Here is a 12,993-nt window from a genome sequence, read left to right on the forward strand (position 1 = left end):
CTTCATGTTGTCCCAAAAGTCCCCGAAACAGTCCTCATTTTTAAAAATCATTTTTTTCTTTTTTCTGCTTTTGTCTTCTGTGACCTTCTCTTCCAAATTACTAATTTGATTCTCTGCTTCATCCAACTATTTATTTCCTGTAGTGTATTCTTCATTGCAGAGGTTGTACTCTTTATTTCTGACTGGATCTTTTATATGGCTTAAATGTTCTTTTTCATGCCTACTATCAGTTTTCAAGTTCCCACTGATTTCATCCATTCTTTGCCTAACTTCTATTAACATCCTTACAACCATTTTTTTAAAACACCCTGTATCTGGTATATTGCTTGCCTTCACTTCATTTAGCATTTTTTCTGGATGTGTCTCCTGTTCTTAAATTCGGGGCATGTTTCTTTGCATTTTGGCTGCCTCTGTGTGTTTGTTTCTTTGTATTAGAACCCAAGTCTTGGTAGTGTGACTTTGTGTAGTAGGTGTCCTGTGGAACCCAGTGGCAAGGTTTTCTTGATCACCTGAGTTGAGTGCTCCAGGGATGTGCCATGTATGTTATGTGAACCTTCCTGTGGTAGTTGATTCTTGATGGCTATTGGCCCATGCATGTATTGAGTCGATGCTCAGGCTAGTTGGCTGGGACCAGTGTACCCTGCCTACAGTGCAGTGTATGAGCTGCTGACAGGTGTTGACCAGGTGGAGCGATTTTCATCTCAGCAGGTTCTGGTGCCTGCCTAGATCTCTCTTTGGATATGCAGCTTGTGAGGCTAATTGTATCCTGCTCTGATGTGCTTGGAAGCTGCCACTGGGCGTGTTGGTCCTGGGGCTTCCTGGGAGGGACTCTGGTGCTGAACAATGTCAGATGCTTTATGTGACTGGCCCAGGGCAATCTCTTTGCATCTACAAAGCAATTCACAATGTGTGACAGCCTCTACCGAGGCTGAGTGAGCACAGGAGGGTCCAAGCAGGGCACCAAAGCTGGCTTTTACTAGCATTGAGCCTGGGGACAGGTCAGCAAAAGTCCCAGAGCACACCATGCTCTGCCTCCCTGTCTGCCTCCATCTGCTGGGTGCCTGTTAGTCTCAGTGAATGAAAGAGTCTCTGGAAGCATTCAAGTTGCATGAGGTAGGTGCTCAGGGAGTCCCCAGGTAGAGGTGAGTGGTGTACACCAGATTGATGCAGGTTCAAGCTCAGTGTCAGTGTTGGGTCTGAGGCCACTCAGCAAATGTCCCAGGGTATACCAGGTCCAGCTGCCACCTGCTGGGTCCTCACACATCTTTGAGCAGTGTACAGAAGACACAGACCTGGTGTTGTTTGTAGGAGGAGAAGGAAAAAGTCAAAAGAGGCTGCTTCCCAGGATTTAAGATGTCTGGGATCTGTAGTCTGAGATCAGCCCTGTGAGCTTAAGGGCTTTGCAGAGGGTCTGTGGATTCTCAAAGGCCAGAGAGCTGCTTCCTGTTGTGGCTGATTCATGGGTCCCCTGGGATGCCACAGGGGAGCGAGAGCATGGCAGGATCATGCAGGTGTGATGCCCTCATCAGGTAGTGAAAAGTAGAGTCCCCTCATGGGTGGCTGATTTCAGCAGATTCATCCCTCGATTTCTATCCTAAGAGAACTGGAGCTCTCTCCAGACTTCCGATCACATGCATGCTCACTGGCTTCCTGAGCAGCACTGTCCCTGCCTTCTTTCCTCAAGGCTGGATGAGCCAGGCTGGCTGGAGTGTAGGGAAGGGAGGATAGAGGTCCATTTGGTGGGTCGAAATGCTGTTAGAATCTTTAAGGCTTAAATTTATTTTTTCTGTGTCTACTCCCACACTACAACTAAGCAGCCAAAGTGATGCTTAGCTCACTCTCAAGGAAGCACAGTACTGCCTTGTACCAGTGCCACACGTCACCAGCACAGGGAAGGGAGCAACTGGAGGAAGAAGACAGGGCATTCCTCTCCCAGCAGTGTAACACCCTCACAGGCATGATTCTGTCTGGAGAGCTGACCCCTGCTGGAGCGCTTAAGGCTTTTAGGCACAGAGTGAAATGATCTGATTTATATTTTTTAAAGATCACTCTGATTTGTATTTTTATTTTTATTAAAAATTGTTTTACTACTTTAATTTTTTTTCAGTTAGGGATGACATTCAATATTAGTTTCAAGTGTACAAAATAGTGGTTAGACATTTATATAACATATAAAGTCATCTCCTGATAAGCCTAGCATGGGCTATCTTTGAAAAGGGTATTAATCCTATTCATGAGGGCTCCACCCTCATGACCTAATCAACCTCAAAAGACCCACCTTTTACTTATTTTTCATCAACCTTATTTGTGTGACATTCATTAATAAAATTGCATAGGTCGGGTGTGCAATTCTATAATGCATCATCTGTATATTGGATTGTGTGTTCACTGCCTTCAAGTCTCCTTCCATCACCATTTATCCCCCGCCCCCCATGCCCTCTTCTCCCTCCCCCACCTGTCACCCACCAACCCTACCTCCTACTCCCCACATGCCACCCCCACCTGCCACCCCACACCCCACACCCTCAGCCCCCACCTGCCATCCCCACCCCTGACCTGCCAGCTCCCATCCCCCACCACTACCCCTCACCCCCACCTACCACTCTATCCCCCACCCCTACCCCCGCCCGCCACCCCACATCCGATACCCCACACCACCCACCCACCCACCTCCAATCCCCCACCCCCACCCCCCACTCCCCAGCCCCCACCCTCCACCCCTCTTCCTGCACCCCCACACCCCCCTTCCCCTGTTTGTGATTTGACATTTGAAATGATATTTGAGATGTGTCTTGAGAGCACGGGTAGGATTTAGACAGATGAAGAAGGTGAGAATGTGCTTCAGGTACAGAGAGTGGACACTCGGCCTGGAGGCAGGAGAGATGAACACTGGAGAGACCAGAGCATATGCCCCTCAGATGCCTGTGAGTGAGGGGTCAGGGCAGGGACCAGAAGACCCTTCATGGAGGGAAACGGCAGAAGGATAAGGGGACCAACCACAGAGTGGTCAGAGCAGGGGAGACAGGAGCCCCTCCATGGGAATGCAGGGCAGCGGGGACAGGGGACCACGGGAGGGGCCGATGGACAGGTAGGACAGGGAATGCTGCGAAAGGGGCAGGGCTAGGAAACAAGGGCCCCACCATGGGGGAACAGGGGACTCTCCATGGAGGGGTCTGCTTCCCCTGTTACCTATCTCTACTTCCCTGTCCTCCCTTCCCTGGCCCCTCCATGGATGGTGCCCTAACCCCACTATCCTGCTCAGACTATGTGGGGTTCTTTGTCCTCCCTGCCCTGCTACCTCCATGGAGGATGCCCTCTCCCCCCTGCCCTGCCCTCTATTTAAGGATCTGTGCCAAAATCCTTGCTGTCTCAAAGTAGGGTTGCCTATCCCCCCAGCCTCTCCCCTCCATGGAGGGTCCCCTCTCCTCCCTGCCCTTCTCCCTCAAACTGGGGTTCCCTTTCCCCACTGCTTGCCCCCTCAAAGTGAGGTTCTCTGTCCCCCTGCCCAGCCCCCTCCATGAAGGAAACCTCCTCCTCCCTGCCCCTCCCCCTCAATGTGGGGTTCTGTACACCCCTGCCCTGCCCCCTGCATGAAGGAAACCTTCTCCTCCCTGCCCCTCCCCCTCAAAGTGAGGTTCTCTACACCCCTGCCCTGCCCATCCATAGAGGGTACCTTCTCCTCCCTGCCCCTGCCCCTAAAGTTGAGATCCCTGTCCCCCTGCCCTGCTCCCTCAATGGATAGTTCTGTCTCCTCTCTGCCCTGCTCTCTCAAAGTGAGGTTCCCTTACCTCCTGCCCTCCCCCCTCCATGGAGGGTTCCCTGCCCCCACTGCCCTGCACCCTCCATGGAAGGTCCCCTCTCCTCCCTGTCATTTCCCCTCCATGGAGGGTCCCTTCTCCTCCCTGTCATTTCCCCTCCATGGAGGGTCCCTTCTCCTCCCTGTCATCTCGCATCCATGGAGGGTCCCTTCTCCTCCCTGTCATTTCCCCTCCATGGAGGGTCCCTTCTCCTCCCTGTCATCTCGCATCCATGGAGGGTCCCTTCTCCTCCCTGTCATTTCCCCTCCATAGAGGGTCCCTTCTCCTCCCTGTCATTTCCCCTCCATGGAGGGTCCCTTCTCCTCCCTGTCTTCTCCCCTCCATGGAGGGTCCCTTCTCCTCCCTGCCCTACCCCTCCATGGAGGGTACCCTGCCCCACCTGTCCTGTAGTCTCAATGGAGTGTTCCCTGCCTCACTGCCCTGTCTCCTCCATGGAGGGTCCCCACTTCCCCTGCCCTCCCTTCTTCATGGAGCGTCCCCTCTCCTCCCTGCCCAGCCCATTCTTGGAAGGTTCCCTGTTTCCCTTCCCCACTGCCCTGCCCCCTCCATGGAGGGTCCCCTCTCCTCCTCTTCCTTCCCATTCCATGGAGGGTCCCTTGTCCTTCCTGCCCAGCCACTTCTATTGAGGGTCCCCTCTTCTTCCTTCCCTGTCCCCTCCATGGAGGGTTCCCATCACCCTACAGTCCCCCCCTCAATGGAGGGTCCCATCTCCTCCCTGCCCTTCCCGTCCATGGAGGGTCCCCTCTCCTTCCTACCTGTCCCCTCCATGGAGGGTTCTCATCCCTCTACAGTCCCCCCTCCATGGAGGGTCCTCTCTCCTCCCTGACCTGTGCTCTCCATGGAGGGTCCCCTCTCCTCCCTGACCCATGTCCTCCATGGAGGGTTCCCACTCCTCCTTACCTGTCCCCTCCATGGAGGATTCCCTTCACCTTATGGTCCCCCCTTCATGGATGGTTCCTTCTCCTCCCTGACCCATCCCCTCTACGGAGGCTCCCCTCTCATCCCTGCCTGTCCCCCTCCATGGAGGGTCCCCTCTCCTCCCAGCCTTGTCCCCTCCATGGAGGGTCCCCTCTCCTCCCAGCCTTGTCCCCTCCATGGAGGCTCCCCTCTCATCCCTGCCTGCCCCCCCCCTCGTCCCTGCCTGCCCCCCCCCCTCCATGGAAGGTTCCCTGCCCCCATTGCCCTGCACCCTCCATGGAGGTTCCCCTCTCCTCCCAGTCTTGTCCCCTCCTTGGAGGGTCCCCTTTCATCCCTGCCCTGTACCCTCCATGGAGGGTCCCCTCTCCTCCCAGCCCTCTCCCCTTCATGGAGTGTCCCCTCTCCTCCCAGCCTTGTCCCCTCCATGGAGGGTCCCCTCTCCTCTCAGCCTTGTCCCCTCCATGGAGGGTCCCCTCTCCTCCCAGCCTTGTCCCCTCCATGGAAGGTCCCCTCTCCTCCCAGCCTTGTCCCCTCCATGGAGGGTCCCCTCTCCTCCCTGCCTGTCCCCTCCATGGAGGGTTCCCTGCCCCCACTGCCCTGCACCCTCCATGGAAGGTCCCCTCTCCTCCCTGCCCTGTCCCCTCCATGGAGGGTCCCCTCTCCTCACTGCCCTGTCCCCTCCATGGAGGGTCCCCTCTCCTCCCTGCCCTGTCCCCTCCATGGAGGGTCCCCTCTCCTCCCTGCCCTTCTCCCTCAAACTGGGGTTCCCGTTCCCCACTGCTTGCCCCCTCAAAGTGAGGTTCTCTGTCCCCCTGCACTGCCCCCTCCATGAAGGAAACCTCCTCCTCCCTGCCCCTCCCCCTCAAAGTGGGGTTCTCTACACCCCTGCCCTGCCCCCTGCATGAAGGAAACCTCCTCCTCCCAGCCCCTCCCCCTCAAAGTGAGGTTCTCTGTCCTCCTGCCCTGCCCCCTCCATGAAGGAAAACTCCTCCTCCCTGCCCCTCCCCCTCAAAGTGGGGTTCTCTACACCCCTGCCCTGCCCCCTGCATGAAGGAAACCTTCTCCTCCCTGCCCCTCCCCCTCAAAGTGAGGTTCTCTACACCCCTGCCCTGCCCATCCATAGAGGGTACCTTCTCCTCCCTGCCCCTGCCCCTAAAGTTGAGATCCCTGTCCCCCTGCCCTGCTCCCTCAATGGATAGTTCTGTCTCCTCTCTGCCCTGCTCTCTCAAAGTGAGGTTCCCTTACCTCCTGCCCTCCCCCCTCCATGAAGGGTTCCCTGCCCCCACTGCCCTGCACCCTCCATGGAAGGTCCCCTCTCCTTCCAGCCTTGTCCCCTCCACGGAGGGTCCCCTCTCCTCCCAGCCTTGTCCCCTCCATGGAGGGTCCCCTCTCCTCCCTGCCCTGTCCCCTCCATGGAGGGTCCCCTCTCCTCCCTGCCCTGTCCCCTCCATGTAGGGTCCCCTATCCTCCCTGCCCTGTCCCCTCCATGGAGGGTCCCCTCTCCTCCCTGCCCTGTCCCCTCCATGGAGGGTCCCCACTTTCCCTGCCCTCCCTCCTCCATGGAGAGTCCCCTCTCCTCCCTGACCAGCCAATCCATGGAGGGTCCCGTGTTCCCCCTCCCCACCGCCCTGCCCTTCAATGGAGAGTTCCCTGTCCCCCATACCCCTTCACTTCCCCCTCCATATAGAGTACTCATTCCCACTATCCTTCCCTTCCATGGAGGGTCCTAACCTCCCTGCCCTGTAACCTCCATGGAGGGTCCCTCCTCTTTACCTGTAACCTCCATGGAGGGTCTCCTCTACTCTTAGTACTCTCCCCTCCATGGAGGGTCCCTTCTCCTCCCTGTCATTTCCCCTCCATGGAGGGTCCTTTCACCTCTCTGTCATTTCCTCTCCATGGAGGGTCCCTTCTCCTCCCTGTCATTTCCCCTCCATAGAGGGTCCCTTCTGCTCCCTGTCATTTCTCCTCCATGGAGGGTCCCTTCTCCTCCCTGCCCTACCCCTCCATGGAGGGTACCCTGCCCCACCTGTCCTGTCGTCTCAATAGAGTGTTCCCTGCCTCACTGCCCTGTCTCCTCCATGGAGGGTCCCCACTTCCCCTGCCCTCCCTTCTTCATGGAGCGTCCCCTCTCCTCCCTGCCCAGCCCATTCTTGGAAGGTTCCCTGTTTCCCTTCCCCACTGTCCTGCCCCCTCCATGGAGGGTCCCCTCTCCTCCTCTTCCTTCCCATTCCATGGAGGGTCCCTTGTCCTTCCTGCCCAGCCACTTCTATTGAGGGTCCCCTCTTCTTCCTTCCCTGTCCCCTCCATGGAGGGTTCCCATCACCCTACAGTCCCCCCTCAATGGAGGGTCCCATCTCCTCCCTGCCCTTCCCGTCCATGGAGGGTCCCCTCTCCTTCCTACCTGTCCCCTCCATGGAGGGTTCTCATCCCTCTACAGTCCCCCCTCCATGGAGGGTCCTCTCTCCTCCCTGACCTGTGCTCTCCATGGAGGGTCTCCTCTCCTCCCTGACCCGTGTCCTCCATGGAGGGTTCCCACTCCTCCTTACCTGTCCCCTCCATGGAGGATTCCCTTCACCCTATGGTCCCCCCTTCATGGATGGTTCCTTCTCCTCCCTGACCCATCCCCTCTACGGAGGCTCCCCTCTCATCCCTGCCTGTCCCCCTCCATGGAGGGTCCCCTCTCCTCCCAGCCTTGTCCCCTCCATGGAGGGTCCCCTCTCCTCCCAGCCTTGTCCCCTCCATGGAGGGTCCCCTCTCCTCCTAGCCTTGTCCCCTCCATGGAGGCTCACCCCTCGTCCCTGCCTGCCCCCCCCTCCATGGAAGGTTCCCTGCCCCCATTGCCCTGCACCCTCCATGGAGGTTCCCCTCTCCTCCCAGCCTTGTCCCCTCCATGGAGGGTCCCCTTTCATCCCTGCCCTGTACCCTCCATGGAGGTTCCCCTCTCCTCCCTGCCCTGTACCCTCCATGGAAGGTCCCCTCTCCTCCCAGCCCTCTCCCCTTCATGGAGTGTCCCCTCTCCTCCCAGCCTTGTCCCCTCCATGGAGGGTCCCTTCTCCTCCCTTCCCTGTCCCCTCCATGGAGGGTCCCCTCCCCTTCCAGCCTTGTCCCCTCCATGGAGTGTCCCCTCTCCTCCCCGCCTTGTCCCCTCCACGGAGGGTCCCCTCTCCTCCCTGCCCTGTACCCTCCATGGAGGGTCCCCTCTCCTCCCAGCCTTGTCCCCTCCATGGAAGGTCCCCTCTCCTCCCAGCCTTGTCCCCTCCATGGAGGGTCCCCTCTCTTCCCTGCCTGTCCCCTCCATGGAGGGTCCCCTGCCCCCACTGCCCTGCACCCTCCATGGAAAGTCCCCTCTCTTCCCTGCCCTGTCCCCTCCATGGAGGGTCCCCTCTCCTCACTGCCCTGTACCCTCCATGGAAGGTTCCCCTCCCCTTCCAGCCTTGTCCCCTCCATGGAGGGTTCACTGCCTCCCCTACCCTGCCCTCTCCATGGAAGGACCCCTTCCCCCTGCCCTGCCCCCTCCATGCAGGGTCTTCTGTTTCCCTGCCCTGTCCCATCACTCACAAGCTCTGAAAGGCATGTGCGCTGGTCCCCAGTGTTCATCTGTCCTGCCTCCAGGCCATGTCCACTGTCTGTACCTGAAGCACATCTCACCATCTTCATCTGCCCAAATCCTCCCGGGCTCTCAGGACACATGTCAAATATCATTTCAAATGTCAAATCACCGAGTGATCTTTAAAAAATATAAATCAGATCCCCCTATTCTGGTGCCTAAAAGCCTCCATGCTGTGACAGCATTTTCAATCCACACTAGGGTCCCCTATGTGCCCCCCCCACCATCTGCTGTTCCCATCCAGCCTGGCTGTCCTTGCCCTGGGCACTGCCTCTCCTTTTGGGGAGGCTTACCCAGCTCTCCATGGGGCCAGCTCTGTCTCAAAAGCCACTACACAGTTTAAATATTTTGGGGAGCCCTTCCCTGAGCCTCTGGGGAGTCACCCTGCTGGGGAGCCTCCACCCAGCCCTAGGGGGTACACCAGGCAGTACTAACAGAGGTCAGAATGGTAAGACAGGTCATAGAGGTAACCTAGCAACCCTGCCAGGTCAGCCATGTGGGCCAACCTCTCAAATTTTCTTGTGTTGTTTAAAATCAGTGAATAAACATTTATTGACACCAACACACCCCAGGCCCTCTACAGAAAGCACAGGAGGTGTGGCTCTCCTCGAGGTCCTGACCCTCCATAACCAGGTGTTCTTGACAGTGAAAACTGGGTGGGAGGGCGGGTCAGAGAAGCCAGGGAGGGACTCCACTTGAGTTGCTGGCTTTGAGGCTGGAGGAAGGGATCAAAGGCCAACATTTTTGGGAGCGCCCAGGAAGCTGGGAGTGGCTTTGGCAGGGACACAGAAGGGAACTGTCCCATAAGGAATGGATTCTGCCACCTCCCCATGAGCAGGCCCCCCCAAGGCCTCCTGGGAGGAGGGCAACCCAATGAACCGCCTCGGGTTTCTGACCCACAGCACCTGGGATCCCACACTTTGTCCTGTGAACCACTATGTTTAAGGTCATTGGTCAGGGCACCAACAGAAATCCTTTGTGTCCCTGTGGTTCCCTAGTCATAATAAGCTAAGTCTGTTTTCTTTGTGGCTCTTCCTATCTCCTGAAATAAAGTGTTGCCTTGGTTCTTGTTCACCTGTCTATCCCTCAGCCCCTCTCAGCACCTGAAAGGTGACCTGTGAAGTCCCTGCCCCCGAGACCCAGGTAGACAGCACACACTTGAATGAATTCCTGAGCAAAGAGCTCTTTTCTGATTTCATATTTGTAATAAACCTGATTCATTAACATGTACATACATATGATATCTTAATCCACTTTCCGACATCCCACATAGATTCATGAATTTTTAAAATATCTGAATTTTTTTTTGTCAAAACCCGTGTCTCAATTTCTTGTTCAGAAATGCAGTAGCTGCTTTGTGACCTGCCTCAGGGATGAGAGAGTTCTGACTGCAGACCAGGTTCACGCCAGGATGTTGCTCCTGTCCCTAGTCCTTCACAGGCCAGCCCTTTGGCCTCTGGTGGCCAGTTGACCCATGATGCGCCTTCACACCTCATCTCCTGTTCACCAGCCTGGTGTTGCTTCCTGCGTTGGGTACACGGTGCGATACACAGATCCAGTAACATAGAACCCCACACCTGAAACCTATATGTTCATGTTGACCAATGTCACCCGAATGTATTTAATAAATAAAAATATTTTTTAAAACACACACATTAGTTATTTTGCAGATTGAAACTGGTTCAGGGAGATGAAGTGACTGGTCTGAGGTTCCCCAATATTCCCACTGCCCATGATTCTGAATGCCCAGCACTTTCTTGTCGATCTCCCATTAGACTTCAGTGGTCCTGCCTTTTAAAAATGCAAAGAAGCTAAAAAAAAAAAAAAAAAAGCAGGAAGCTTCAAACCTCCTTTTGAAAGCAAACTTTAAGTCAGCAGAGTGGAACATCTTCTCTATCAACGTTTCTTTGCTTTTTGTTCATTCATTTGCCAAATGTTTATTTTCCAGACCTATCTAGAACCAACCTTTTCAGTACTGGATCTCCCTCCCAGTAGGTGCCTAGGCCTGTGCTAGGACCAAAGAGTCCCCAGTGCTGAGTGGGAATTCAGCAATCACTTTTGAGTATAATGGCTTGGGTCAATTTCTGGGTCCTCTATTCTGTTCCATTGGTCTATATGTCTGTTCTTGTGCCAGTACCAGGCAGTTTTGAGAACTGTGGCTTGGTAATATAGTTTGATGTCTGGTATTGTGATCCCTCCAACTTTGTTGTTCTCTCTCAGGATAGCTGTGGTTATTCGGGGTCTTATTTTATTCCAGATGAATTTTTGGAGAGTTTGTTCTAGATCTTTGAAATATGCCATTGGTATTTTAATAGGTATTGCATTGAATCTATAGATTGCTTTAGGTAGTATGGATATTTTAATGATGTTGATTCTACCAATTCATGAACATAGTATGTTCCTCCATTTGTTTATGTCTTCCTCTATCTCTTTTTTCAATGTCCTGTAATTTTCCGAGTATAGGTCTTTTACGTCCTGGTTAAGTTTATTCCTAGGTATCTTAATTTTTTTGATGCAATGGTAAATGGGATTGTTTTTTTCTCATTTCCCTTTCTGTGAGTTCATTATTGGTGTATAAAAAGGCCATGGAATTCTGGGTGTTAATTTTGTATCCTGCTACATTGCCAAATTCATTGATTAGGTCTAGTAGTTTTTTGGTGGAGTTTTTGGGCTTTTCTATGTATAATATCATGTCATCTGCAAATAAGGACAGTTTTACTTCTTCTTTCCCAATTTGGATGCCTTTCATTTTTTCTTCTTGTCTGATCACTATGGCTAGTACTTCTAGTACTGTGTCGAACAGGAGTAGTGAAAGTGGGCATCCTTATGTTGTTCCTGTTCTTAGGGGAAATGGATTTAGATTTTGCCCACTGAGTATAATATTGGCTGTAGGTTTGTCATATAGGGTTTTTATTATGTTGAGGTATGATCCCTCTATTCCCACTTTGCTGAGAGTTTTTATCAAGAAAGGGTGTTGGATTTTGTCAAATGCTTTTTCTGCATCGATTGATATTATTATGTGATTTTTGTCTTTCAGTTTGTTTATGTGATGTATCACATTTATGGATTTTCAGATGTTGAATCATCCTTGCCTTCCTGGCATAAATCCCACTTGGTCATGGTGTATGATCTTTCTAATGTATTGCTCAACCCGATTTGCTAGAATTTCATTGGGGATATTAGCATCTATGTTCATCAAGGGTATTGGCCTGTAGTTCTCTTTATTTGTGGTATCTTTGTCTGGTTTTGGGATGAGGGGAATGCTGGCTTCATAGAAAGATCCTGGAAATGTGTGTTGCTCTTGAATTTTTTGGAATAGTCTGAGGAGGATAGGTTTTAGTTCTTTGAATGCTTGGTAGAACTACCCTGTAAAGCAACCCGGACCAGGGCTTTTGTTTGCTGGAAGATTTTTTGATCGCTGTTTCAATTTCTTCGGTAGTTATCGACCTATTCAGGTTTTTTGACTCTTCTTGGTTGAGTTTTGGGAGCTTGTATTTTTCTAAGAATATGTCCATTTCATCTAGGTTGTCCATAGAATTTTGTTGGAATAGAGTTGTTCATACTATTTTTTCATAATTGTTTGTATTTCTGTGGGATTGGTTGTGATTTCACCTCTTTCCTTTCTGATTTTGTTTATTTGGGTCCTCTCTCTGCTTCTTGGTGAGCCTGGCTAGAGGTTCATCAATCTTGTTTATCCTTTCAAATAACCAGCTCCTGGTTTGTTGATCTTTTGGATTGTTTTTTTTAGTCTCTATGTCGTTTATCTCCACTCTGATCTTTATTATTTCCTTCCTACTCCTTACACTGGGCTTTTCTTGTTGCTCTTTCTAACTCTTTGAGTTGTAGGGTTAGATAATTTATTACCATTGTTTCTTGTTTTTTGAGGCAGGCCTGTAGAGCTATGAACTTCCCTCTCAAGACTGCTTTCACTGTGTCCCATAGATTTTGGTTTGTTGTGTTTTCATTGTCGTTTGTTGCCATGATGCTTTTTATTTCTTCTTTGATCTCTCTGGTAACCCAGTCATAGTTTAATAGCATGCTATTTAGCCTCCACGTGTTTGGGGTTTTTTTATTGTTTTTATTGTAGTTGATTTCTAATTTTATGCCATTGTGATTTGAGATGATGTTTGATATGATTTCTATCTTCTTGAATTTGAAGAGACTTTCCAGTGACCCAATATATGGTCTATCTTTCAAATGACCCATGTGAACTTGAGAAGAATGTATATTCTGTGGCTTTGGTGTGAAATGTTCTGAAGATGTCAATTAATTCCATCTAATCTAGTGCATCATTTAGGACTGATGTTTCTTTGCTGATTTTTTTGTTTAGAGGATTTGTCCAATGGTGATAGTGGGTTATTAAAGTCCCCTACTATGACTGTATTGCTATCACTCTCTTCCTTGATATCCTCCAGAAGTTTTTTTTATGTATATGGGTTATCCTGTATTGGGTGCGTATATGTTTACCAGAGTTATATTTTCTTGGTATATTGCTCCCTTTAGTATTATGAAGTGGCCTTCCTTATCCCTTGTTATGTCCTTCCCTTTGAGATCTAATTTGTCATATATAAGTATTGCTACCCTAGCTTTTTTTTCATTTCCATTCGCCTGAAAAATCTTTTCCCATCCCTGCACCATCAGTCTGTGTGA

The 12,993-nt window shown here is 52.0% G+C and overlaps 1 non-coding gene across 1 annotated transcript; it reads right to left on the reverse strand.

Annotated features, from left to right (window-relative positions):
- Positions 1-1,787: 1,787 nt before the first annotated feature.
- Positions 1,788-1,990, reverse strand: LOC138999030 (small nucleolar RNA SNORA74). The gene has a single exon (XR_011469298.1). It is a non-coding gene; the product is annotated as a small nucleolar RNA SNORA74 (small nucleolar RNA).
- Between the last annotated feature and the right edge of the window lie 11,003 nt (positions 1,991-12,993).

The sequence above is a fragment of the Myotis yumanensis genome, unplaced genomic scaffold, assembly GCF_028538775.1.
Source record: "Myotis yumanensis isolate MYYU_CA2020_CCGP unplaced genomic scaffold, mMyoYum1.0.hap1 SCAF_21, whole genome shotgun sequence".
Classification (NCBI taxonomy): domain Eukaryota; kingdom Metazoa; phylum Chordata; class Mammalia; order Chiroptera; family Vespertilionidae; genus Myotis; species Myotis yumanensis.